The sequence below is a fragment of the Lissotriton helveticus genome, chromosome 5_1, assembly GCF_964261635.1.
Source record: "Lissotriton helveticus chromosome 5_1, aLisHel1.1, whole genome shotgun sequence".
In the NCBI taxonomy this organism is placed as follows: domain Eukaryota; kingdom Metazoa; phylum Chordata; class Amphibia; order Caudata; family Salamandridae; genus Lissotriton; species Lissotriton helveticus.
In genome coordinates, this window is record NC_136065.1 from 990349123 (window position 1) to 990375155 (window position 26033).

A 26033-nucleotide genomic window follows, 5' to 3' on the forward strand; every position below is an offset into this window, starting at 1 on the left:
CTGCGCAATTAAGCACCGACTTCTTACAACTTGACTCGCCGTTCTCTTTTTGGTCCGCCTTAGAACTGCGCATGTGTATACTTAATAGGATATGCCTGTAGAGCGTTTCCGGTCACGAGTGGTCCCCTCTGTGGTCCGCCGTGACACAAGGCTGGTGTGTATAAAACTGGCCCTCCTGTTCTGTTTAGGTACCTCCCCCTCGGCTCAGGAGTAGCTCGAGGTAAGGACGGACGGGGTGCCGCTCGAGAGAGACTTGTCAGCTGGGAATTGTGCAGCACGCTACAGGAGTAGCTCTTCCAGTTTCTACCTTGCCAGGAGCCTTGGGCGGAGTGACAGTGTCCCCGGAGGTTGGCCGCAGTGGAGGTGAGAGGCACGGCGAGCAGGACTGCGAGGACCAGCATTCTTGCTGAACATCGTCAGCTGGTTCCTCTTCCCGCCCGCGCCGCGCCCCCTCCCAGTGCCACGCCCCCCGCCTGAGTGTATTTCACCTCTCGCGGCCCCCGCTTCGCGGGAGCCGCTCGAGAGAGACTCGTCAGCTGGGAATTGTGCAGCACGCTACAGGAGTAGCTCTTCCAGTTCCTACCTTGCCAGGAGCCTTGGGCGGAGTGACAGTGTCCCCGGAGGTTGGCCGCAGTGGAGGTGAGAGGCACGGCGAGCAGGACTGCGAGGACCAGCATTCTTGCTGAACATCGTCAGCTGGTTCCTCTTTCCGCCCGCGCCGCACCCCCTCCCAGTGCCACACCCCCCGCCTGAGTGTATTTCACCTCTCGCGGCCCCCGCTTCGCGGGAGCCGCTCGAGAGAGACTCATCAGCTGGGAATTGTGCAGCACGCTACAGGAGTAGCTCTTCCAGTTCCTACCTTGCCAGGAGCCTTGGGCGGAGTGACAGTGTCCCCGGAGGTTGGCCGCAGTGGAGGTGAGAGGCACGGCGAGCAGGACTGCGAGGACCAGCATTCTTGCTGAACATCGTCAGCTGGTTCCTATTCCCGCCCGCGCCGTGCCCCCTCCCAGTGCCACGCCCCCCTGCTATTCATAAGAGCTCCTGGTCACGCGCATCGTGGGACGCACGCGGGGCGGTCCCCGGGGCGAAGACCGGGCAAAGAGCGGGCCGTTTTAGGCCGTTAGAGGCCGGCAGAGACCGGACCGGGCATCCCCTCCAACGTTGTGCCTGTCCCAAGTCTCTACCCCTGTCATCATTAGCCTGCTGTTCCCGACTGTTCTCTTGCCATGACTACCAGAGCATCCAGGAGCAAGGCTGCTCAACAGTGCTCTAGTACACTGGAAAAATTCTTTCCCAAGGCCAGTGCTGCGGTCAACAAAGGTCACACAGTGCCAGACACTCTCTCTGAGGTGATCATTGAAAATGTGTCTGTGGGCCCCTCGGATTCCTCTTCAATTGACACTAGTACTCCAATACCCCTTGACGCTACCCATCTATCACTTCTGGATAGTATTGACCAGACAATCGAGTCAGTCCTCCAACAACTTAGGACCCCGTCAAACTTACCAAGGGATAGTGAGTCCTTGCGTCTCTCTGGGGTGGTGGAGACCACTCCCTATGTGAATTTTGCGGAAATGACCAAGTCGCAGGATGGGGGCCAAGCTGTAGTGCTAACAGAACCCGTTGGCAACAGAGTGGACCATCCTCCGAAAAGGATAAGGTCAAGGGAGCTAACAGGGGCAAAAAGGGCTAAAGTGGACATAACCAATCCAATACTGGATGACAGCACGGATATTTCGGCCTCTCCCGAGTTCATTTCCCCGGGTATTGGGTCTGGTCAATCAGGCTCGCCATTTGTCACAGTTGTACCAGGGTGTTCTGGGCCATTTATATTTGGTGGAACTCCACCTAATATCACAGATGCTCTAATTAGTTCACTTACGGACATCCTTAAGAACCTATTGGAACCCTTATCTGTAAAACTGGACTCTATAGATGCTAGACTCATGGCTATAGAAAACGCATACAATAGAAATAGTCCTAGTGGGGGGTTGGGCCTAAGCGCACAGACGGCTCCTCTGGAACCTGTGGGGAATAGACCTCCTACTGCTGGAACATGCACACAGGCCAACACTGGGGCACAACACAGTATTACAGGTAGTCATGTCCCCCTACTGCCCCCTTCACAAACGTGTAGGCCCCCTGTCCCTGCACCTACAAGATCCAAGCAACCGACACCACCCCAACCAACGAGTGAGGGGTGTGCTACTAATGGATACACTGGTCGTCCCTCTAGCTCTAATACTAGGCGTAGGGCGGTCAATCTGCCCCCTGAGGCAGTGCCTTACACAGCGATTATGGTGGGAGTTCCTGAGCTCACTGGTGACACTAGAGAGCCACAGGACTCACTCCGTAATAAGGTAATTAGCTGGCTCAACATTAACAGGCCCCTCCCTCCCAACATCAAAGGAGATGTGCTGATGGTTAGAAGGATTCCATGGATTGGAGTCTCCCCCAAGAACAGGGCAGGGGACTGCATCGTAATCAGCTTTAAAAGCCCACTGGTTGCCCCTTATATTTGCAACTGGCTGGTAAGGCCGGATAAGTCCAACATAGATTTAGTATCCCTCTCACACTTCTACCCAAATGTCTCTAATCTAGTTGTGGGGAGGGAACAGAGCTGGACTAGAGTGGGCTTCGCAATAGATGGTTCACGGCATAGACCCAAGCATAACACACTTCTCGCTCAGGGAAATTTCATTTACCAGAACAGATTTTCCTGCCTGGACCAAGTAGACTGACCACAAAGGGGAGATATACTACAACACTCAGAAAAATCTGCCCTGGGGGTTCCAGACAAGGGGGAGGGTATACCTCATCCCGCAACTGACAAAAAGATCCAGGTCTCTCTCAAAGAGGGGGGGACCTCCTTGCGAAGTATCCCAGTACAAGTTGAGGAATCATCAAGCACACGCATTGCTTCTACATTGCAATCAGCGGAGCTTGTTGTATTACCCACCCCGTCGCCCACCATATCCGCTATGGGTGATCCGGGCAAGCCTGCACACGACATCTCGCCCGTATTAAGTGAAGCAGGTTCGCAACCTCAAGGTTCAGGGCTGAGTATCCTCTCCTGGAATGTGGCAGGCATCACAAATAAGGTGGGCACCCCGGAGTGGGAAATCCTGGTTAACAAAAGTGATATCCTTCTTTTCCAGGAGACGTGGGCAAGGGAACCACAGTCTAGGAGGGGGTATGATATTTCTGAAATCCCGGCAAAGTGGAATGGGAGGGGGAGACCCTCGGGTGGTCTAGCAATCTGGGTGGCGAGCCACATTGGGTGCCAGGTGGAAAGGATGGATACATTCTCACAGGACATTCAGTGTGTGCTCCTCAAATGGCCCGGTAAAAGAACATGGGCCATTGTTAACATTTACTCACGACCAGTCGCTGTGGGCAATGAATCCCCCACCCTAGTCGAACTCTCATCTTTTCTAGGACAACTGCCAGGTGACCTGAAAATATTGATGGGAGGGGACTTCAACTGCCACTTCGAACCCCTGGAGGGTCTAATGGAGGGTGCTTCACTGCCAAGGATGATCACTGGGGAGTTCCACCTTCCTCTTCACCTCACCCCAAAGCCTGGTCTCCGTTGGTAATACAACTTACTTCCCTCACTCTGAACTTTGCACTGAGGGCGTGCAATGGGCGCACCCCTTCTGACACTCCTTCGGTGTGTACATTCAATAGAAAAGGCCATGAGTCAAGGCTGGACTACATATTCATAGACATCTCCCTGTGGTCTAAATTTCAAGATTTTAGAGTGGTTCCGAGGACAGATAGTGACCACAATTCCCTTCTGCTGGAGATCCAGCATCCAGCCCCTGCAGCAGGGCTGACAACTACTGATACCGGAGTTGACCAGGGGGATATACTCCTTACTACAAGTAGGCATCGGGTGAAATGGGGGAAGTTGGTTGATAAAGAAGATGCTTTTAACAACTTATATGGCATAGCACTCCCCAGGTTCCAGGAGGTGGATGCTCTCATTAACCAACTAAGACCCTCTGATTATAATGAGAGACTATCTGGCATCCACCAGGCCCTAGTGAGGGACCTTGCAGATGTTTTCAACCCGGTGGTGCCCTCAAGAAGGAAAAAGACTCGCACCTCGACTTGGTACACCTCTACTTGCAGGAAAACCAAATCTGAGTTACTTTCCGCCATTAAAGAAGGTAGTGACAAGGCGAGGGTTGTAGCCCTTAGGAGGGAGTATAAGTTAGCACTGGCTAATGCAAGGGCAGAGTGGGATTGGAACCACTGGCACGAACTGATTGAAGCCCTTAAATCCAAAGATTCTAGAAAATTCTGGGCCCTGGTAAATAATGGAACAGGGGATCTTATATCCGCAGCTGAACCTAATATTGCCCCCTCTATTTGGGAGGCCCACTTCGGAGCATTATATCAAGAAACCACTCTATGGCCCGAAGGGACGGCGGCAGAGTTCCCCTGTCCTCCAGATATGGCCCTAGAATTTTCCTTAGGTGAGGTGAAGATAGCACTGGAGCGCTTGGCGCAGGGGAAGGCACCGGGGCTGGACAAGCTACCCGGTGATCTTTTTAGACACCATCCCGACATCTGGGGCCCGTACCTTCTTATCCTTTTTAATGCTATATTAGGAGGTATGGCGGTCCCTTCCTCCTGGTTAGGGGCTGAAATAGTGCCGATCCATAAGAAAGGGTCCCCTTTGAGTCCGGCAAACTATAGGCCAATTAGCCTTATAGATGTCCCCCAAAAGCTTTTTGCGCGTCTTATTCTGAACCATCTATTAGACTGGGTAGAGGATAACGACATCATGAGTCCCTTGCAGGCTGGCTTCAGGAAAAACACGTCGACCATGGACCAGATCTTCCGCCTCGTCCTCCTCTACGGGAAGACGGTGAGGATCGAGGGGGGAAGATTGTACATGGTCTTCATGGATCTGAGGTCAGCCTTTGACCTAGTCCCGCGCAGGAAACTGTGGGAGGTGCTGGAAAAGCTAGGAGTTCCCCCCCAGCTACTTAACATCTTAGCCAGGCTGCATGAGAACAACTATGCGCAGGTCAGGTGTGGGAGAGATGGCAATTTATCATCCAGGTTCCCCGTCCGTCGAGGGGTGAGGCAGGGTTGCGTCTTGGCACCGACCCTGTTTTGCTTATTCATTAATAATGTCATCTCACACCTGGAAAATGTCAAGAACAACGACGCCCCATGTCTGGCAGGTAGGAGGGTACCGGCAATTATGTTTGCCGATGACACGCTCCTCCTTTCCAAAACCCCTATGGGGATCCAGAGGATCCTGGATGGATTTGGTCTTTTCTGTCGTCAGCACGGGTTGGAGGTGAACACAGAGAAGACCAAGTTTATGATCTTTAATCCACCTACTAAAACTAGGCCCAATCCCACCCTGGGGACTGCCAGCCTTGAGAGGGTGTCTACTTTCATATATCTGGGGGTAACATTGCAGGAAAATTTATCATGGGACCGCCAGATAGTACGATCTAGGGTCAAACTGTCCCAACTGTCGGGCGCAATTCTGAAGGTGGCCAATACTTCTTCCTTCAAGCCCATAAGTCCGGCCCTTGAAACTTACAGGACCCAGGCCAAGGCAGCGGCCATGTATGGCAGTGAGCTATGGGGGCATAATGCGGTGAAGGACTTATCAACAGTTGAAAATAGCTTCTTAAGGCGCCTATTAGCTCTCCCACGTGCCACGCCACTTCAGCCCCTGAGAATGGACATGGGTCTCCCCCCTATTGCAGAGGAGCTTGTGTCAAAGCCAGTGAAGTTCTGGCACAGGCTCTGGTCTACGAATGAACTTCATTACTATAGGGAGGATCTTACCCACGTCATGAGCTTGAACTGTAGTGGCAAAATCCCCTGGCTTGCCTTTGTGAAAAACGAACTGGCTGCCATGAATCTTCGCGACCTCTGGGAGGACCCTGCGCGAGGCTGTCAAACAATCTCGCGCAAAGCTCTGTCACAAATCTATAAAGATAGGTCCCTTGCACACTTGATGGACGCTCAAAACAGCGGCACCCTTACTTTGCGATTCTTAGAATCCAAAAATTCTTATGTTTTTGAACCTTTTATGGATTTTATCTTCCCCATCCTGGTGAGGAAACTGTTTGTTCAATGGAGGCTTGGCACACTCCCTATTAATTCATACACCTGCAAGTGGACCAACGGGGTCGATAAAACATGTCCCTGCTGTAATAGCCATTTGGAAGACGACCTCCACATTTTGTTTGTGTGCCCCGCATATCAAAGGCCCAGGAAACATTGGATAGCGCCGTTATGCAAGAACCTAGGGTTCAGAGAGTATGCACAGGCATACAGGATCCTGAAAACCAGTACCCTGGGCCACATTGTGTTCGCTGTTTCCAAATTTCTTAAGGCTACATGGTTGATTAGAAAGAAAAAATCCTCTGAAGCCCCCTGAACTTTTTAGTGTTTTAATTCTTTCCTCGCTGGGAGGGTGAACTTTATTTCATGTATTTTTTTTTTTTTTAAATGAATTTTATTGTATGTAATGTCTTGCACTGCATCTTTTATGGTCTATATGGCCGAAATAAAGAATTTTTGGATTGGATTGGATTGGTAAGGACGGACAGGCAGGGCGCGGCACATGTGGACGGCTTTTGCAGTCTTTACGCACCTCGTTGGTTCTTGTTTCGTTTATATAGGGCTGGAAGCGCAAGGTCTTTTTTTAAGCCTATACATCGCTTGGTTGCACACTTTGGTTGCAGTGGTTACAGCTGATCGAGTGTTTGGCTTCCATGCAAATACCATGTTACTCACTCCCATGCATCTAATAAGGGGTAACATCTATGCCGGCTGGGTGAGCTCTAAACCAATGAATGATGTGATTTAAATATATCAGGACATCAATATAACGAGCTGTCAGTGTGTAAACAAGGGCATCATTAACCCTAGGAGGTTCAGCAACATACTTTATACTTTTTGACACTTGGAGTTCCAGTAACATATACTTTACACACACAGTTCCCCACCATATTTTAGTAAGAAAACTGTGTAGGTGAGCAGTCTTTGGCGCATCGGTTCACCGGGAGAGTCTGTTCTGAATTGCTAGCTCTTGTGCTTATCGTAGTACCAAGGTTTTAGTTTATTCTTCCTTTTTTTGAAACTGGTGGAAAGTGAGGGAGGGATACTGTAATAGTCCTCTGCCATTTGTATCCAATTACAGAGCGGGGCCTCGTCACCTGAGCAGTCGCCAGGAGAGGTGAGGTTTACTCCCAAGAGACATTGGGTGAGTTAATGGAAATTCAATTGTTATAAGCATTGACTTAAGTGAATCCTTATGGGATTATTGACATGTAAAATTGAAATTGTATATACGGCAAATACATGTGTATCTGTAGTTTAGTTTTATCAGCTTTTCCTGTGTATATATAAATTTTTTAGGAAAGAATCCAGTCCTTGAATATTCGTCCTACACATTGGAGCTATATGGATGGTAGGATGTATCGTATTACTTATTAATTTTCACTTTTTGCAGTAGTGTAGTCTTTTGGTCCTGAAGAAAGCCAGTGGTTCACTCTGACCTGTAATGGCTGAAACATGTCGACCTCTCTAGTCAACTGACAATAGTTAACCTGACAAACTATCAACACGCTGTTTTTAGCTTTGACATTATGATAATCCCTTAATAAATTTATCTTTGTTATCATAATAGTCAACTTTAATCTGCACTTATGATTTTTACTCACATTTGATATCACTGCAAAATTAGTTTTCCAGCACCACAGAGCTTACATTCATGGCTTGTTCCATCACTGGTGGTTTTGTGTTAGGACAGCTCACAATTGTATAAGGTGAGATGACTATCGCATACTAGCTTCACAAACCCCAGGTGATGAAGTTCCGCCATCTAGTGGGCTGATGGGATTCCTTTCCAGCCTAACACAGGTTTAGCTGCTATAGTTTATGTTTTTTGGCTGTATTTTACTTTGTTGTTAGACCAGTAGTATCCGTTTTGTTTTGGCATTCTGTTGATGGGGGATAGAATACTACTTGGTCTTTAAGTGCATTTCCGCTTGGACCCCTTATTAATTGTGTATTTTGTGCCCCTGAATGCATCCCCATGGCAGGGGGGCATGGGGGCCCCACAGGGCCGCCTTTGTTTTCCCAAAGTCAGCGTTTTGTAGCAGGCTGCCTACCATGAAAAGACTGGTTGTGGAGGAACTCGAAATATGCTCGGCTGGACTATGCCAGTCCCGCACAGCATATTGTATTGCCCCTCTGCTGCGCCACTGCCAGGTAACAGGGATTCGCTGGTGCAACTGGCGGTCCACCGCCGGAACAATGCAGAAAGTCATGATTCGGTGGTCAGGCCACTGCCACTAGGAGTTTGGCGGTCCATAGACTGCCAAACTTATAATCAACCACTTAAATTGTATGTTATCTCAGGCTAGAAAACAGCAGCAAACTTCATTCTTGGACTTATTACAAGCCCAATTCATTGATAACATTGGATTTGTAATACATGTTTTGGAAAGGGTACTTTTAGAAAGTTACATTTTCTTGCCTACAACTTCTGGAGGCTCATTTGAATGTGTTCCAGCTGTATTCCAGGAGCTGAAAAGCCATCTATAGGGTTCTGTTCCTCTGACAGTATGACCTTCTGGCTGTGACCAGGAACTTGAATAACTTCAAAGCGGTTAACCCTGACATAGACAAATGTTAGTTGAAACACTGTCTTTGTTGCCTAGTCAGTAAGGCACCAATCCCAGTGAGAGAAAAGCTGTTCCCAGAACTGGTTTGAAGTGACCACCTAGGAGAGACAGCTTATTTTCACAGGTTCTGAACAAGGGGAGAAGGGTTTCAATATCTTGGAGTTAGGCAGAGGGGCATTGTGGGATATTTTCAGTAGGCCACGAAGCAATTTGGTTCAAAAGTGGGTAATCCTATTTCTAGGAATGTTTTTATTATTGGTTAGGGAGGGGTCAGGAGTCACCTCAACCCAGGTATAAATGTGGTAACTCTGGGCACCCTCTTCAGAAAATTACTGGACCTGTAGAAGACAGAAGGAGTATTGCATCTGTGGTTGACACCTGTGAGGAGACCCTACTCTCACTTGTACCTATGACAAAGAAGTGGACTCCAAGTGTCAATTGGCTAATTTCCTATTAAGCTACAGGGACACGACAAGCTGCTAGGAGCTGATTTTCTGAAGAGCTCAGCAGGCCTGTTACAACTGGATTTGCCCTGGACCCTGCAGGTACTTCTGCTAGAGTGAGAAATGATCCCCAAGTGCTGTTCTTGAGGTCCTGGGCCCTGTCCATGTGAAGATAAACACTTCATAATATTCTGAGAAATTTGGAACTTAGTAGCATTTTGGCTCCAAAGACCTTCGGAAGACCGGGAGAAACCTGCCACATCAATCCGATAAAGGCATGTTGCCGCTGGGTCTAAGATTCAGGTTTCTCCCACTCAGAGCTTGTCCACTGGAGCAAATTTGTTTCAGCGGAATGTTGTGGAGAGGGTATTCAGCCTTTTGGAGCCCTGTTCATCTACAGCCTGCAGCCTGGTGCTGCCGGAGTAATTTGATTTCCAAAATACACATTTTCTTACATTAAGTCTTACTGCTCTATGCCACAGCTAACAGGTGCTAAGCTTAGGTTTAAATTACTTAAACCTTTACTGGACTTATCAAGAATAGTGACATTATTACTTGTGGTGGACCATCATTCACCCCAAATAAAAATCCACGTTCTCGGGTAGAAGGCACTCTTAGGGGCTGATTCTGATGCCGTTCAGAAACTCTTCTGAACTAATCAGTCTATGAATCGTTTCCAAACAAATTGAGTCCTGCGAGTCCGAAATGACCAAATGCGATTCTTCCCAACATCTTTTGGTCGGACTTCCATTGACTTCAAGCCTGTGATTCGAACTCAGGCTCCCATTGAAAAAAGGGGTGGTTGGCGAAACCTTGCACCCTGTGGCAGGCACCTCATGGTGCCTGTCACACTGGTCATGGTACTGGAGAGAGGTCCCATGGGTACCCCCAAATGGCTGAGTCAGAAGGCCCCGGGTGAAGGGGGGCTGGCTACGGGCCCCCAAAGACAGATTCCAAGAGCCACTTCGAGTCGGGCAGAATGAATCAAAACGGCTGTCCGAATCGGTCATCGGAATCGCTCACTCGAAAACCATGTCCATAGAGCTGTACGATTCGGCTCCAAAAAACTTGGTTACTCCCAATGCCTTTCGGAACCGAGTCGGGACAGTTAGAACACTATCCAGCCATCTTAATCGGTCATTGGGAAACGTGTCCGAGTCGGTTCGAAAGGCGGGTTCCGAATCAGACTTATCAAAACCTATTTGGAGCCTTTCTGAATGACATCAGAATCGGACCCTTAATCTGCTGCCTTATATCACTTTATAGAAGCACTTGGCATGTCAAGTCTCAGGAATTTCTCCATTGATGGCTATGCTCAATACAGTAGGAGCAGTAACCTTCTTCAGTAGCGGCCCGTGGAGGGAACTCCGCAGAGCAGTGGGTTGGGGCGGGGGAGGGGTAGGGTGGGGGGTAGTAAACTCCAGCTCACGGTCGACCGGAGTAATGCAAATTATTAAATAAATAAAACTAATTTCATCGCTCGCACTGAAGCGCATTTGGCGTTTCAGTATGTGCAATGAAATTTGCAATGAAATTTGTTTTATTTATTTATTTATATACATAGTTGCTACCCCCCACGCTGCCTCTCCCCGGCCCCACGGAACTCCCTCCACGGGCCGCTACTGACCTTCTTGCTGACAGACACCATTTGCTTATGGATGGTATGCTGCATGGCTAGATCAAGCAACATGCAAAGGCTATCTCCGACCTGTAAATAATAAGTCCAGTCCTTAAGCTTCCAGTTTGGTGACAGCAATAGATGCAGTGACTTCAGGTCCTGTAACACATACATTATGAATATCATCATCAATTTGCCCATGTCTTCATTCCACCATAAAAACAGTGGATACGGAATATTTTGGTAATCCCTCTCCTTCCTAGCCCTCTATCTCACTAGTGAAAAGAACATATCACCTAAGTGAAGAAATACTAGCAGAGCAAGCTGTACTTCACAGTAGTTTTAACATACCGCCATAAAGCAAGGTAAATAAAACACCTTTTACCTAGATTGTTCCTTGATGCTAAATTGCAAGATACACAATTACTAATTAAATATACAGTCATGTAACGTTCAAACTAAATTAATCTTGTAAGTGACACTGCTGGAAATACGGAACTGTAGATAGAATGGGTAGGGTAAAGGTGTATTTAATTGCTGTATGTGGTCATATGTAAGTAGAACTGACTTATTTTTTACCTTAATTGGAATTTGTTTAAAATAAATAATACCTATTTATATTTCAGCCTGTGGTAAGGAATGCATTGCATTGGGTATGTTCATGTCAGCACTATAACTGCCCTATTACATGATTTTATGATTCAATAGAATGCAACTACAGGCAATGAGAATGTAAAAAGCCAAAATAACCGTGAGAATTTCCATGATATAGAAACTGAATGCTAAAAAATAAGATTCCAATTAAAACATATTTCTGACCCGGTCTACTTGCTTAACAAAGACAAAATAAGGAAAAATTAAAAAGCGGGTGGTAGTAGGAGGAGAAGGAGAAGAGAGAAAGCTTTGAGAAATAAGAGGATAGAGGAGCATAAAGGTGGATCCGATGGGTCCCTGAAGGAACGGAGGATAAAATGGGGGTTATATTCATGCGTGTGAAGGAGGGGGAGACAAAAAAGAAAAAGATGGGTTCATGTGATTCAGTAAGAAAAAGATTGCAGAATGCGATTTTGAGATAATTTGTATTGTTATATCGAATTCTAAAATGTATTGAATTTCGAATTTTGTGGACATTTTCGGTAAAATGATCATGTGTCCTAACTTCTCAAACATTGTGTACTACAAATTTGTTTTTTTTCAGAGATCACTTATAACTTATAACTCTAAAAAGACATCGGGGGCACTTGGCTGGTGAATAGAACTGACTTGTTTTTGTTTACGTCCATAATTAATGAGACTCTCTAGTTATTATGTATTCGAGGTTAGAACTGTAGAAGGGCCCTTCATTCTCGGACAAAATGTAAAAAAGAACTAATGAGTTGGGTAGTTGCAACATGTAGTACGTGTTCATGTATAGAACCATGTGTTGTATACACTATATGCGTTATTATGAATATTGATAATGTTCTTCAAGTTAATGTTATTATTGTGGTGATTATTATGATCATTTGTAGTAATACTAGTAGTCTTTCTAAAAAGGATAATTGTTTTCCATAATTAAGCCTTAACAAACTTCTCAAGTTTAGTAACCCTCCTATAATATTGAACCAAAAACAAAACAGACTAAGATGTTAAAAAATATATATGTAGCAAGGCTGTGCAGTATAGTAGTGCATTGAGTTCGTACATTGCATGACATTGTGTGGATAACTGCAGAAATTGCATGCAACCTCATTTTTAAATGTTTATGTGGGATTAATATTCTGCAAAAAAATGTGTTGAGACATGAAAACACGCCCACTAATTCACATATTGTGGGAAAATATTGACACATACACATTTTGTGGGATCTATTTCCCATACTTGAGAGAGAGCCACACAACTTTGCAATTACATGAAATGCAAAATGATCAATGTAACTCAATTTTGCCAAAGGAACACGCAGAACCCAATCTTCAAAGCAACGCAAGCTACACAATATGCAAGTCAAATAGTGATGTGACTAATGCAAAACAGGAAATGTTTGTGAAATGATCACTATCGGAACAGTGCCCATGTAGCTTGAATTAAAAAAAGAACATTTGATTCTCATAATAAAATATTTGCTCTGCAAATATAAATAGAATTCAGGTAGACTGCTATCGAAGTTACCACAAAGGCATTCCTTTTCCTTCTCTTTCGAAATCAGAAACTTGGTAGGCAAGGTATTTGCTTGGTACAAATGCTTATCCTCAGTTACATTACAAATGTGATGAAAAGTAAATATGGACTAACAGTAACATTTTGCTTATTTTTCTGTAATACTTCAGAGCCCATGATAATGATCCAACTATGATGCGAGATTATGGTAGGTAAGTGGATCCAATACAAATGTATGTCAACTCCATTACAATGTCATTATGGCAAAAGATTACCAAGTCAGACCAATTTGAGTGCAAATCTTTGATGACCCTGCAACAATGCTGAAACTGAATATATTAACGAATGCCAGTTCATGTTATACTTTCATCAAAAAACGATAGGATGGAAAGCTAAACAATTACACAAGATTAATGGTAGATTCCAAACCTAATCCAACAAAAGCTGCGAAAATCGCATTTAATTCCTGCGAATGTAAAGTTTATGGTTAATTCCTAAAGCAATACAAAGCCATGTACTTATCAATCATGCCTATTAATACTGGCCAGGGCTAGTAAATAAAATGTGTCTTTGCCTGGAAATGGAGGGGTGCCTTTTAGCTTAGAATTGACTAATGTCAGCATAAAATGAGTTGCAAACTCTAAGATCCATTAAACACCTCGTAGTTATCAAAATCATTGAAACCCTTTGTTCACAGTTTCAATGCATGCAAATGTTAATTAGTGACCAGGCTCTACTACATAGGAGCCTATTAGACTACGGCCTGCTGGTGAATATACAGAGTGTTGAAAATAAAGACAAAACAGTGACATTTGCAGATTTTATAATGTGTGTATGGGATGCTGCAGCGATTCTGGAGTGCCCAAGAGAGTTAGACAAATGCGTGACAGACATTGTTTCAATGGATACCTAACAAGAATCTATCAATAAACAACCAGGCCACTGAAGAACGTTGGGACTTGTGCTCAGGAGGGCTTTACATTTTCTAACTGAGCAGAGGTAAAATCACTGGCTACTCAAATGCAACATCGTAATTCATAATGCACAAATACGCATTTCAATTTTCAATTAATATTGCGAGTGGTAATGAACAAACTTCTAGTCATGAGGCAACGTATGCAGCAAAAATTGTTTTCTTTCTTACAACTTTGAAAAGCAGTGTGTCAGGGATTTGCAGCTACTCCTCCGGTCATAAAGTATTAACCGGTTTCCCAAGATGGACAATATTTACTATGAAATGTGCAGCTGCCGAGACTAGGGAGTAGACAGAATCCACTGGCCTGGTGCCTGCAGTCTGATGACTGTTACCCAAAGCAACACTGAACACTGGAACCCAGCTTTAGGAAAAAGCTCAAGGCATGGCTGTTCCCCCAGTTGCCTCTGAGTTCAGCCCATCCATCCCTGCTGTCAGCACTCTCAATCAGTGCCGGGAAGCCCTAGGGCAGCCATGCGCTTTACAAAAACTAAAACATAAACAAACACTGTCTGCTAAGTTGAAACCCTACGTCCTGCTGTTACCACAGCATTAGAAAACAAAGGCAGATTTAGAGATCTACAGTGGTCAGTGACCGAAACTACATTGAGAAATGAAGTTTATATGAGTAGAGAAGTGTGCACTGTATACAGCGTTTACTCCATGGATAAAGTTTACCCTGTATCAGGCTGTTTGCAGACAGTGAAACTCTCATGAAAAATACACTACAGAGTATTAAAAAGTGTCTACTAAGAACAGTGTACACTCTATGGAACACTTGGCAAAAAAGACGCTATTTGCTTAAAATAAGCAGCAACTGACGGTGCTAAATATTATACTACATGCAGGCTATATACTGTGGTGAATACTTTATAGATTGCCCATCTTCTGAAGCAAAACAAGCATAAGTACATAGCTTAATACCTACTGGACACAGTCTTCTATGTTATGTAGAAATTGTCATGCTGAGACGATTCTGTCTAATAACTCAAGGCCGCTTACAAAACTAGGTATATAGTACATAGGATCTTTTCCTTTGTTGAAACGTTTTCTGCAGTACCCAAAAAACTTGTGTGGAACATAATGAACACAAATCTTCAACTGTCACCTTCACACTGAGTTACACTTCAATTCAAAGATTTATAATGTGCTCAATACCTCTACACACCTATGATGCATTAGAGGTTTTGTAAACAGTTACACCCATTATCTGGACACAGGCTGTACAAAATTAAGTAGAAAAGCAGTATGGTAGTTGCCCACCACTATTTAAACTATAAAAAAAATTAGCACACTCATTGGATGATGTCATCAATGATGTCATTTGAGATGCATTTAGTGATGTTATAGATGATGTCATGAGTGATGTAATATGCAAGTTCGTAAGCAGTGCATGGCAGGGATGCAAGTTAGCAGTTAGTTTGCTGGTGAATGTATGTGTTTTTTTGGGTTCAAATGTAAATGATGGGTCACCTAGCTATAATGCCACTTTAACTTTTGGGGTTTTTCCAGTGAAATTATAAGTGTTTAAAAAAAAAAAAGATCTTTTTATCGCACCTAACAATAAAGTTAGTTTTTTTAGTGCCTTTCTAGATTGTTTTTTAACATGAATTTATATTGTATTACCATATGTAAAGCCAATACCCTGAAACCCATGTATGGTGGTGGGTTGGCCACATGTCCATTAGGTCCTGGAGACACAAGGGCCTTATGTTTTTTTAAAAGGGGAAGGGGCCCAAGAGACACACCCCTCCCCGAGCCTTAACAGACCCTGGGGATACTATCCCCCAGGTCCTTTCTTTTTAATTAAAGAGAAGTGGAGGTCACATGGCATACCTCCATGAGTCTTATTAGGCCCAGTGAACCAATCACCCAGGGCTTTTTTTTGTGAAAGGGAAAAGGGGTCTTGCTGACCCCCTCCCTGAGCCTCTTTAGAAACTGAGGACCACATACCCCTGGCTGTACATATCCTTGTAAGGCCCTGGAGACCCCATCTCCCAGGGTTGTTTGTTTTTTAATTAAAGGGGAGGAGGCCACATGGCCATTTCTAAAAAATAAAGGCGAGGGCTGCCACATGGCCCCGCTCCCTGAGCCGGTGCTACCTATTTTCTATCACTAGCAAATGTTGTCTTATTTTTTTTATTGTCTGCATGAAACTGGTTTGGGCAGAAACTGTTAGATAGGAACCATGAAACTGCGGGTGTGCCATAGGTGAATGTCATAGTTTTCTTAGGGCTTGAGTTTCATTTACTTGAAATGAACTATAACTATAAGTGGTTAATTTCTCCATTTTTTTTTAGTTTAAAATGTTACTGAACATGTCACCTAACTATAACTTTACTTTAACATTTGTTTTTTCAGTGAATTTCTAGGGATTTTTTCACATAAAGTGATGTTTTATTGCCATACATAAAGTCAACGCCCAGGCCAGGCCCTTCTTCAAATCCCCGATAGGCAGTCAACCTCGTGCTGTAAGGCCAGGTTCTGTGGCCTACATCTCCGCAGACAGCTACCCCCATCCTGCACATGGACAGTGCACAGCCTGCAGCCAGGCACTGTGGCTAACCCGCCCGAAGACATTCAGCCCCACACTGCACACAAACGTTTGTTGTGAGTGGTATGTGGTTTGCCACAGGGAGCTGCTGGAAGATAGCCCACCCCACCCCATGACATGCATTGCCTTAGGTTGGCCATGGTGTTGGCAGCAAGGTCTGACTTGCAAACTGGTCCTGCATCCAGTAGGCAGCCCACTCCCTTTTACACACAACCACTGGTGTGCACGAGAAAGAGGTCTGCATCTGCCTACTCGAGCATTATTAGGCCCCTGGGACCCCATCCCCCTGGGTCACATACACTAAAAAAGAGTAGGGGTCTACACCATTCCCTTCCAAGAGCCTTATTTGGCTCCTGGGGCCCCATCCTCCAAGGCATGTATGTTATTATGAGGGGGAGAATAGCAGCGTGCCTTCCTTCTCTGAGTCTATTTTGGCCCTAGAGACCCCATCCACCAACCATCATATTGGGGCCAGCCTGAAGGAGGAACCCTCTGAGAGGGAGCAATATGTCTTCTGTTTCCCTGGCTGCAAGAGAGCAGTCAGGAAAACAGAACAGAAGTCTTCTCCTAGCCAGCGAGAGTATGCTTGAATATCTATCACATGCTGGGAGCAGACTTGCCTTCCCTGCTTGCACTACAACGGGCAGGGAAGGCATGTTTTCTCCTGTCTGGTAGGTGATTAAAAATTGTTTTGCCAGGCAAGAGCAAACATATGTTTGAAAGCAGGGAAACCACTGTGTCCTGGGGGTAGGCTCCCTAAGACAGAGTAACTGATCCGGCCAGAGAGATGGGGTACCCAGAGCATTTAAAGGCTAAGGGAGGGAGGCTGAACCTCTCCACTACCTCACAGGTTGTTTACAGCCTCAGTGGATGGGATCCCAGGGCGTTTTAAGGCTTGGGGAGGGGGCAGTGCAGCTCCGCACCCATTTATTTTATTGATTTTGGTCTCTGCTGGTGGGGTACCTGGGCCCTACAAAGGAGGTCTTTGTGGGCAATCTATTTGGCTAAGGGGATGGGGTTACCAGGGCTCGACATGAGCTCAGGGAGAGGCCCCTACCCACTCATTTTCCCATACATGTTTTTTTTTTAAATGGCAGTGAACATTTTCTTTTTTTCGCTGCAATCCTGCGGAAGTCCAGAAGGATTACTGCAAAAATTGCAGATGTTTTTTAGTTTAGCCCTATTGGAATGTTCCTATGAATGTTCATACAGATCCATAGGAATTGCAACTGGTGCAAGCATTATTTTTGAGAAACAGATGTTCTTGCTAAAAAATTACTTGATAGGATATAGTCAAAGCACCTGATATCTTGGTCCTTAAAAAAGGCCTGGTATTGCCCACAAGATGTTTAATTAACCCTCAAGCAGAGATGCCAACAATCGCATTACTTTTGTTTAAACTGTCTGTACCTTCAGTAATAAAATCAGTAAGAGCATTAAAAAAACTGGACGATGCTCCCTTTTCTAACAACTATTTTCTGATTCCCCTAAAATTCTTTAACAAAAGCAGAGATAACCAGTGAGATAATTTAGTCCATGCCTGGACTTGGACTTCCATGGAAAAACCCAATACTCACACTATCACTTCAAGTTGGGGGTTACTGCAGATCATGGAACATTACGAATGCCAAAACTGTTCAATGTACGCCTATACCTTCAACACAAAGGAATTTAGTCATGGCAATCTTTATTATCATTAACAACAGTTCTCTGATGGTAGATCTAACAATGTGTTATACACTATTTGATGCCGTGGTGGCCTTCTATATGTTGGCAAAACATCCCAAATAATTAAAATGCATATCATACAGCCCAAAAGCTGTATTTGCTACAAAAACGATAGTCCGCCCCTGGTTCCCATTTTACTTTACAAAATGAGCATGAAACTGACCTTACGTGGAAAATTATTGAGCAACCACGCCACCCTGCATGAGATGGGAATCTATCAAAACACCTGACTCTTTGTGAGTGCAGCTTAATTTCTAGATGTGATTCTGCTAACACTGGTTTAAATTCTTTGGATGAACAGAACCACTTGATTTTGATTTAATGACAGTCTGTCATGCAACATTCTGTGAGAATATTTGAAGGAATTGAATGTATTCAGTTTTTTGTTTGTTTCTTTCGATTGAATAACTCTACTAGATTGTAATCCCTTCATTACCTATTGATCATAGATTTAATTTTCATTTAACCCCTTCCACACTCATGACGAGCTGGGCTCGTCATGAGGTAGCCTCCTCGCACGCTCATGACGAGCCCAGCTCGTCATGAAACAATGGGAATCAACAAATACCAGCACAGGAGGGGAATATGCTGAGCATCGATGTGGTTAATCTTTGGCATTGAGTTTAATATTTTTCATTTTTGTTTATTGTCTACCATAGTTACGTCTCCTTTTATGGTTTATTAAAAGTCTTTGTTCAAAAATGATTTTTGTTTAAGTGTTCCGCTATTTGAATTACAGGGTGAACTATTTCCTCTTAACCCCTCCCATGCTCATGACGAGCTCAGCTCATGATGAGCCATGGTGGCCATGTGCTCATGACGAGCTAAGCTCATCATAACGGTCAGAACGCTCACACGCGGGGCTAATTCCCCTGCTGTGCTGAACATTCTGAAGAAACGGGTGTGGCCGTGACGAGCTCAGCTCGTCATGAGCACGCGGCCACCGTGGCTTATGGCGAGCAGAGCTCGTCATGAGCACCGGGGCGCTGTGCGCACCCCCGCCCCCCAGCACAGCGGGGGAATTAGCCCAGCAGGCAAGGGGTTAAATGACTAACTCTGGTATTGGTGGCACACTTTATAGGCTCTATTCGACTAATTTTGCATTTTTCGGCCCAGTTACTACATTGATGTAAACTGTGGATGGATAGTTAGTGCACCAGTGTTATTGGGTGTGCATCTTGCCCATGTGCGCTCTATTGTTTTTAAGTGCCCATCACAAACATGCATGTTTTTTCATGCCCCTCTGTGTACCTTACACCTGGTGGGTCCACAGCTTTGAACATTCTAGTCTCACAGGAGTGTTTTACATCATATGCATGCCCCTTTCCATGTTTATTTCAATGTGCTCTCTTTTCACCGACACTGGATTAACTCCTTACAGGTACGTTTTGCTTCCGTTAGACCAACACTGTTTCTTTGGTTATTTCCATTTATCAATTTTTAAAGGAGCTAATCCTAGCTCTTTGCTTTATTGTCAGTCTTTATTTATCAGTTTTTGGCCACTTTTGGCCCTGCTGTTTCTACTTTAAATAGAACGTCATGCTATCAATTGAATCAGTAAGTCCACTTTACGTTTTTTAATCACAGGCACATTTCACGTGTGGCACAACTTTTCCTCTGTTGGTAGTATATGACTAGTGGTTATCTTTTGTTTTTTTTCCTGACAGCTAGAGTACCAATGTTGCCTGTACTTATATATTGAGCTTCTGTTGTGGTTTTTAAATTATTCTTGCCAATTCCTGTAAAATATCTCACATATGATTTGTTGACACAGTCGACATACCAGCTGAAAAAGATTTGGACTATTACCTACATTTAAAAGCAATGTAATCATTATGAATTATCAGTGATTCCATGGATATTGTTGAAATTGTTATTTCTTTTTGCCATTTCCTCATTTTTTTCTTGTTTAACATCTTGCACTACCTGCACAATTCTGAGCATGTTACTTAGGACACTTTTCAATTATCATGTACTTTTTTGATATTGCCTGAATCTTTTAAAAAAACATTAAATATTTTAAATAAAATGTTCTGACAAATCTTAGTCTAACTCTTTTTCTTCAGTTGTTTTATTATGTAATATAATTTCCTCAAATATGATATTGAATGAATTAATGTTTGTTTGAATGAGACCTTTAAGACAATGTTTTTTGTTACAATTGAGACCCAGGTCTGCTTTAGGTTTATTGATATCTCCTGCTGTATGCAATACCCATCTGACCTTTGGAAAGGTAGACCACATCCTAGTAGCAGAATAAATCTGTAAGAAAGAAAATAGAAAATATCTCCTATAGCACCCCAGGCTTCTAACATTCTGTGTGTCAAAGATAAGTGATGCCATCACATCCACCCTGAGTGGGACGGGTATGCTCAGACATGAGTCCCGTGCACTCCATGCCACTGGAGTATCACATGCACCAGCAAAAGACCATTTTGAAGTAACCCTTCATTTATAAAGAGTGTCAGGAATTATGTCAATACTATTAATATATTTATATTTTTTATTTTTATTTTAGGGAGTTTTATATAGCGCAAACTTGACCCAAAGGGATCGGGGATCAGAGCACACTATTTTCAGTCTCCTGAAGAATGGGACATCTATTCCAATCCCCTTTGAGACCTCCCCACCCCCCAAAGACAGAGGATCCCCTGGCATGTCAACTCTCTTGACAGGGCATGCCTCTCCCTTCCGCGTATACTTAACCAGCCTCCTAGGATCAGCACTGATTTTGATAAAGAGAAATAGTGAAGGAAAAGACATCTGGTGAAAAATTCCTCATTAGAGCCCCTCATAAGAAAATTCCTTTTCTCTTCAGAATCCAGAAGTCTTCCTATGGGCACCTCATCCTCAAAATCTATTATAGAAAAAACTAATACCTTGACAGGCAATGCTATTTGGCTCCAGTGTCCCAAAGGGCCCTCTCTTACCTTCTACCCTGTTTACTGCCTCGGGCTCTTCTTATCCAGAACCTGGCCCTTCCTGCACAAAAACAATCCTGTGTGCAACACAGACACTCGGGTGCCTGCATTACCGCTAGGCAGCACATTGTGCACCAGGGCATGGAAAAGACAGGAATGCGCTGTATAATATTAAATATGGTGCATTCCTGCCTTTTCCCTATCATGCAGTGTAGCAAGGTGACTTGCTGCACTACCTGATTTTTTTTTATAAATATGCCCTGTGTTTTTATGTATTCATTTTCCCTTCCTTGTCATCTCTATATATTCAAACATAGTAATATTTGTTTCATCTCTTTCACATTCGTCACTAATTAATTACATCTGCCCCGCTAACATTACAAACACTTTGGCACACTCTGCAACAAGTTTCCATGAACAGTGACATCTGAAATTCAGTTTTAGTCCCTTTGAAACAGGACAGTAGAGCAATGTTATTCTTCTCTGAGAATGAAGTTGCAATCAGAGTTTTGCTACTGGATTTTTTCAGTTAGCTGAGACAGCTTTTTTGTGTGTGCCCCTTCCCAATGTAGGAAAATAATTCCTACGCTGTAAAATGCTTATGAACTTTTAGATGGACTATGCAAATCTAGCAAACCTACTATTTGAACATATCAGAACCATGGAATATTTTGTGATGCAACACCATTGTGGAAACATTCTGACTGCTACTGATTTCTGAGAAGGTAGAAGTCAGACAACTTATTATGACCTTTTACGTGACTTAAAATTATGGCACCACTTAGAAAAAATATGTCATATGCACCAGGATGTGCAGTACAATTTACAGCAGTATAATAATGAGGTCTTGAAGACATGGTCTTAATATGCACCAGTTCCTGCTTGCTGAATACGATAGAGCTTCCTTATGGCATAGTGGTTAATCAGATGGACCACAGTTATGCTGTGTAAGTGTAAGGAAATGCCTCTTTTTGCATGATCACACCCAAAGATTTTGGCTGATACTGCTGTTTTTTGCGACATCAAGAGTGCAATGAGGCCTGCTAACCAGACCTGCGTGCCAGTGTTCTAATCCATTACAAAATGCATGTTGAATTGGCTAACCCCAATTGGAATAGGCTGACTTGCTTATAGGTCCCTAATATATGGTCCCAAGAGTACCCATCCCAGGGCATAAATATTAGAGTGTCCACCCAGGGCTGCAGCAGTGATCGTGCCACCCTGCGTGTGACAAAGTACAAAATGACACCCAACTTGCACTGCAGTCCGGAAGAGCTGTTTTAAAACGGCTAGTTCACCTTTGCCGCCATTTAAAACAATTGAAAAGTCCCCAGTTCTCTTAACAATTTATGTGTCTCCCCTAAGTAAGGCATATCAAGCCCTTAGGCATGGAGCTGTATATTATTAAGTAATACACAGCTTTAATATGCCCTAACAGCAAAATATACTTTAATATGTCCTAACAGCAAAACCTCCAAATTGGCATTTTTGCTGTGGAAACATTACTACAGCAATTGGCTAGTGTAAAGTTACCAGTTGACCTCTCAGTCTTGATAACTTCTGAGTAGGAGTACTGAAATGGGTACTTCTAGGTATCAAATTAATTGTGGCATTAAACCCTACTTTATGCCCAAGTCTAATCAAATGTCACTTTAAGGAAGGAAACTTTTAGAGAGCTGCCACTCTGTAGCCCAGTTTACCCTGTGGCCTTTCACAGTTTTTGTCTACTAGACAGCCTTCTGTCCTCCTGGGAAGATGTGTGAACGACTCCCAGGCTCCCAGGCTCGAAAACAATAGTGGTCTGCCACAGAGGAAAGGTTTACCTCCCCCTTACAGGAAGCCAAACAGTATGTTGACCCATAAGGTAAGCTTCAATGGGGAAGCCTACTTTGGTGGGCATATGGCGATTACAATAATGTGGGACTACCCATTTGTTAAGGTACATAGGCTAGCAGTGGGAACAAAGAGGGGAAACCAGTTGCCAAGCCATTTTTATGGTAGACGTGTAGCCCCAGGTAGCCACATCTCTAGGATTGGTTACCAAGCCCCTAACATCCAATGAAGGGTTCAGAAATCTTAGCAGTAGTCAGAATAGTGCACTCTGGGATTGCTAGATACCACACATAACTGGAAGTCATCATACAGTGGGAAGGATCCTGGTATCCCATTGGCTAGTGAATGCATCATCCCCCCCAGGCACCTTCCCGACATAAATATGGCACCCCTGGCACCCTGAGCCTATGATCACATGTAGACCGGAGAAAGGACCAAAGAAGGATTACCCTGCTGCCTCCTGATCCTGACAGGAGAGGCTGCACATACCATTGGAGTGCTCTTGCTGCTTGATTGCTTAACAAAGAGAGGAATATTACTGTGGTTCCTAGCTCAAGGAAAAGTGGATCCTGAGTCCTGGAGAGAAGTCTTGACTCCAAGGGTCAGTCTGCTGACACCCACCTCCAGTGGTAGGGCCATAAACGCTGAATTAGCCTGTTCCCACCAGTCTGTAGCTACTCGCAAGGAATCACCACTGACCACTGACTGCAGTCAAGAAGACCTCTACCCCGGAATCAAAACTGCACCTGTATTTTCCAGACTTGGGAGAGTTGTCAGAGTTTGGATTGGTTGCCATAGATGAACTCTAGCCCTCAACAAAGGATATTGCTCGACCTGGTCTGTCCAGAGATTGGAAGCTCAGCCACAGCTGTGCTTGTACTGGCTCACAGAGGACTTCAAGGAATGCCGACACCTGTGGCCTAAGTTACCCCACCTTACCCTTGGACCAAGGAATAAGCCCAGGAAGACTGCGTTGACCACACAGCACCCAGAGCATCTTTCTGCATCCTCAGCATCCGGCACGCCCAGCCTCAGGACCACTCCATTCAAGTCCAGGGCAATGTGGAACTGGACCTGAAACTTATTTGAATAATAATAATAATAATAATAATACGTCTTCTAAAGCGCTATGGTTACACCGCCCAGTGTGTCTCCATGTTTGGAGCAGACCATCCCAGGCAGGAGCAGTGTACTAAAAGGAACAAGGGCTCACCCACAACCTACCCTAAGTTAACCTAAACAGACATGTTTAGAGCGGGTCGGAAAAGCTGTCTCAGATAATCCATCCTCAGATGGACTGGTAGTTAATTCCATTGCTTAGCTGCTTAATAGCAGAAAGAGTGGCCCCCTGGCCAGGCTCTAAAAATATGTGTACTGATACTAAATTAGCACCCATGGATCTCAGGATTCACAGCAGATGATGGGGATGCACCAAAAAGGACAGATGTTTAGGGCCTCTGCCATTAAGACTTTTGTGACAGAAGCACATGGCTTTAACAGTGATAATCTTTTCCAGTGGGAGTCTGTGAAGTATGGCAAGAGCTGCACTGGCAGATGTCATTCTGGAGAGATTTAATATCAGTCGTGCTGCAGCATTTTGCATCCTTTGGAATTTTTCAAGTCCCCTTTTGCCGCTCCAAGGATGTTACAGTAGTCTAACTGTGAAGTCACCAGGGCATGTACTATGGCTTTCCCTACTGTCACAGAGAGCTGGTCCAAGATCTTTTGCAGGACTTTAAGTGTACTGAAGCATTTCCCGGCTGCACTGCTGATCTGGTTCTCAAAGGAGAGCTTAGGCTCAAACCTTACACCGAGATTTGTAACTTTGGATTTGGAGTCAGGAATCTGACCCAATACATCTACCCACCAAGCACAGGTCCAGATAGAAGGTGATTTACCAACAGCAAGGACCCCAGTTTTCTTGGCATTAAGTTTCAAGCAGGTGTCAGACATCCACACAGCCAATTCCACCAGACAAGATTTAAACTTCACTGCGGCCTCATCTCCTTCCTGAGATAGCATCACAATTTGTTTAGTACCATCAGCGTATGACACAAGTTTTACATTGTGGCTCTGGATGATCTCAGCAAGGGAGCGCAGGTATAAGTTAAACAGAGTTGGGCTCAAAATGGAGCTCTGCAGCAGCCCCTGTTTTATCGGCAAAGTATCAGACAGGAAAGGCCATTGGGCTACTTGTAAAGTGTGATATTGTAAGAAGGAGACTAGCCAACACAGTGCACTACCACCGACTCCACAATCTTCAAGCCTCTGCAGAAGTAGGTCATGGGATCTGGTATTAAAAACTGCGCAGAAGTCCAACAGTACCAGAGCAGCAGTCTGTCCTCCATCCACACAGCATCTAAGAGCTTCTATGGCCAGCAGTAATGCTGACTCCGTAGAGTGATGTACCCTAAACCCTGACTGAGATGGATGTAACAAGGTGTTAGATTCAATGAAGCTGGTAAGCTGCATATTCACATGCTTCTCAGTTATTTTGGCAAAAAAAGGTAGAAGCAAGATAGGTCTTAGATTTTCATAATGCATTGGATCTGCTGCAGGTTTCTTCCGGAAAGGGAGTACAATTGCATGCTTCCAGATTTGAAGGACTAGCCCCATCTGTAGAAACACTGTTAGAAGCTTTGGTAAATAAGGAACAATAGAATCCATACCTTGGACCAGAATTCTCCGTGGAGCTGGATCTATTAGAGACCCTGATTTAATTTTACTGAATAGAACTTTTAGTTCCTCTAATTCAGGAGCTGTAAAGTTCACAAGGTCCTTCTCTGAGGCTATACCCTCTATAATAGTTACTGATCCACAGAAGTTCCAGGCCTCCACCAGCAATGAATCATAAATCTTCACAACTTTAGTCCCGAAGAAAGCAGCAATCTTATTGCAGCTTTTCCTGGATGGTGTCACTGTCACAGAGACGAGCTCCAAGGAAGACAAAGAGTTAAGGATAGAAAACCTCTTTAGCCGACTTAGTCGAACACTCAATCTTCTGAGTGTAAAACTCTCTGCGGGAGCTTCTAATAAACTAATTATATTGTTTAAGTTCCTTGTGATAACTGTTGATGTTGTCTGTGCCATAGTCCTTTTGCCATTGGTACTCCAAACACTTACAGGACTTCTTTACAGCAGCTAAAGTCTCT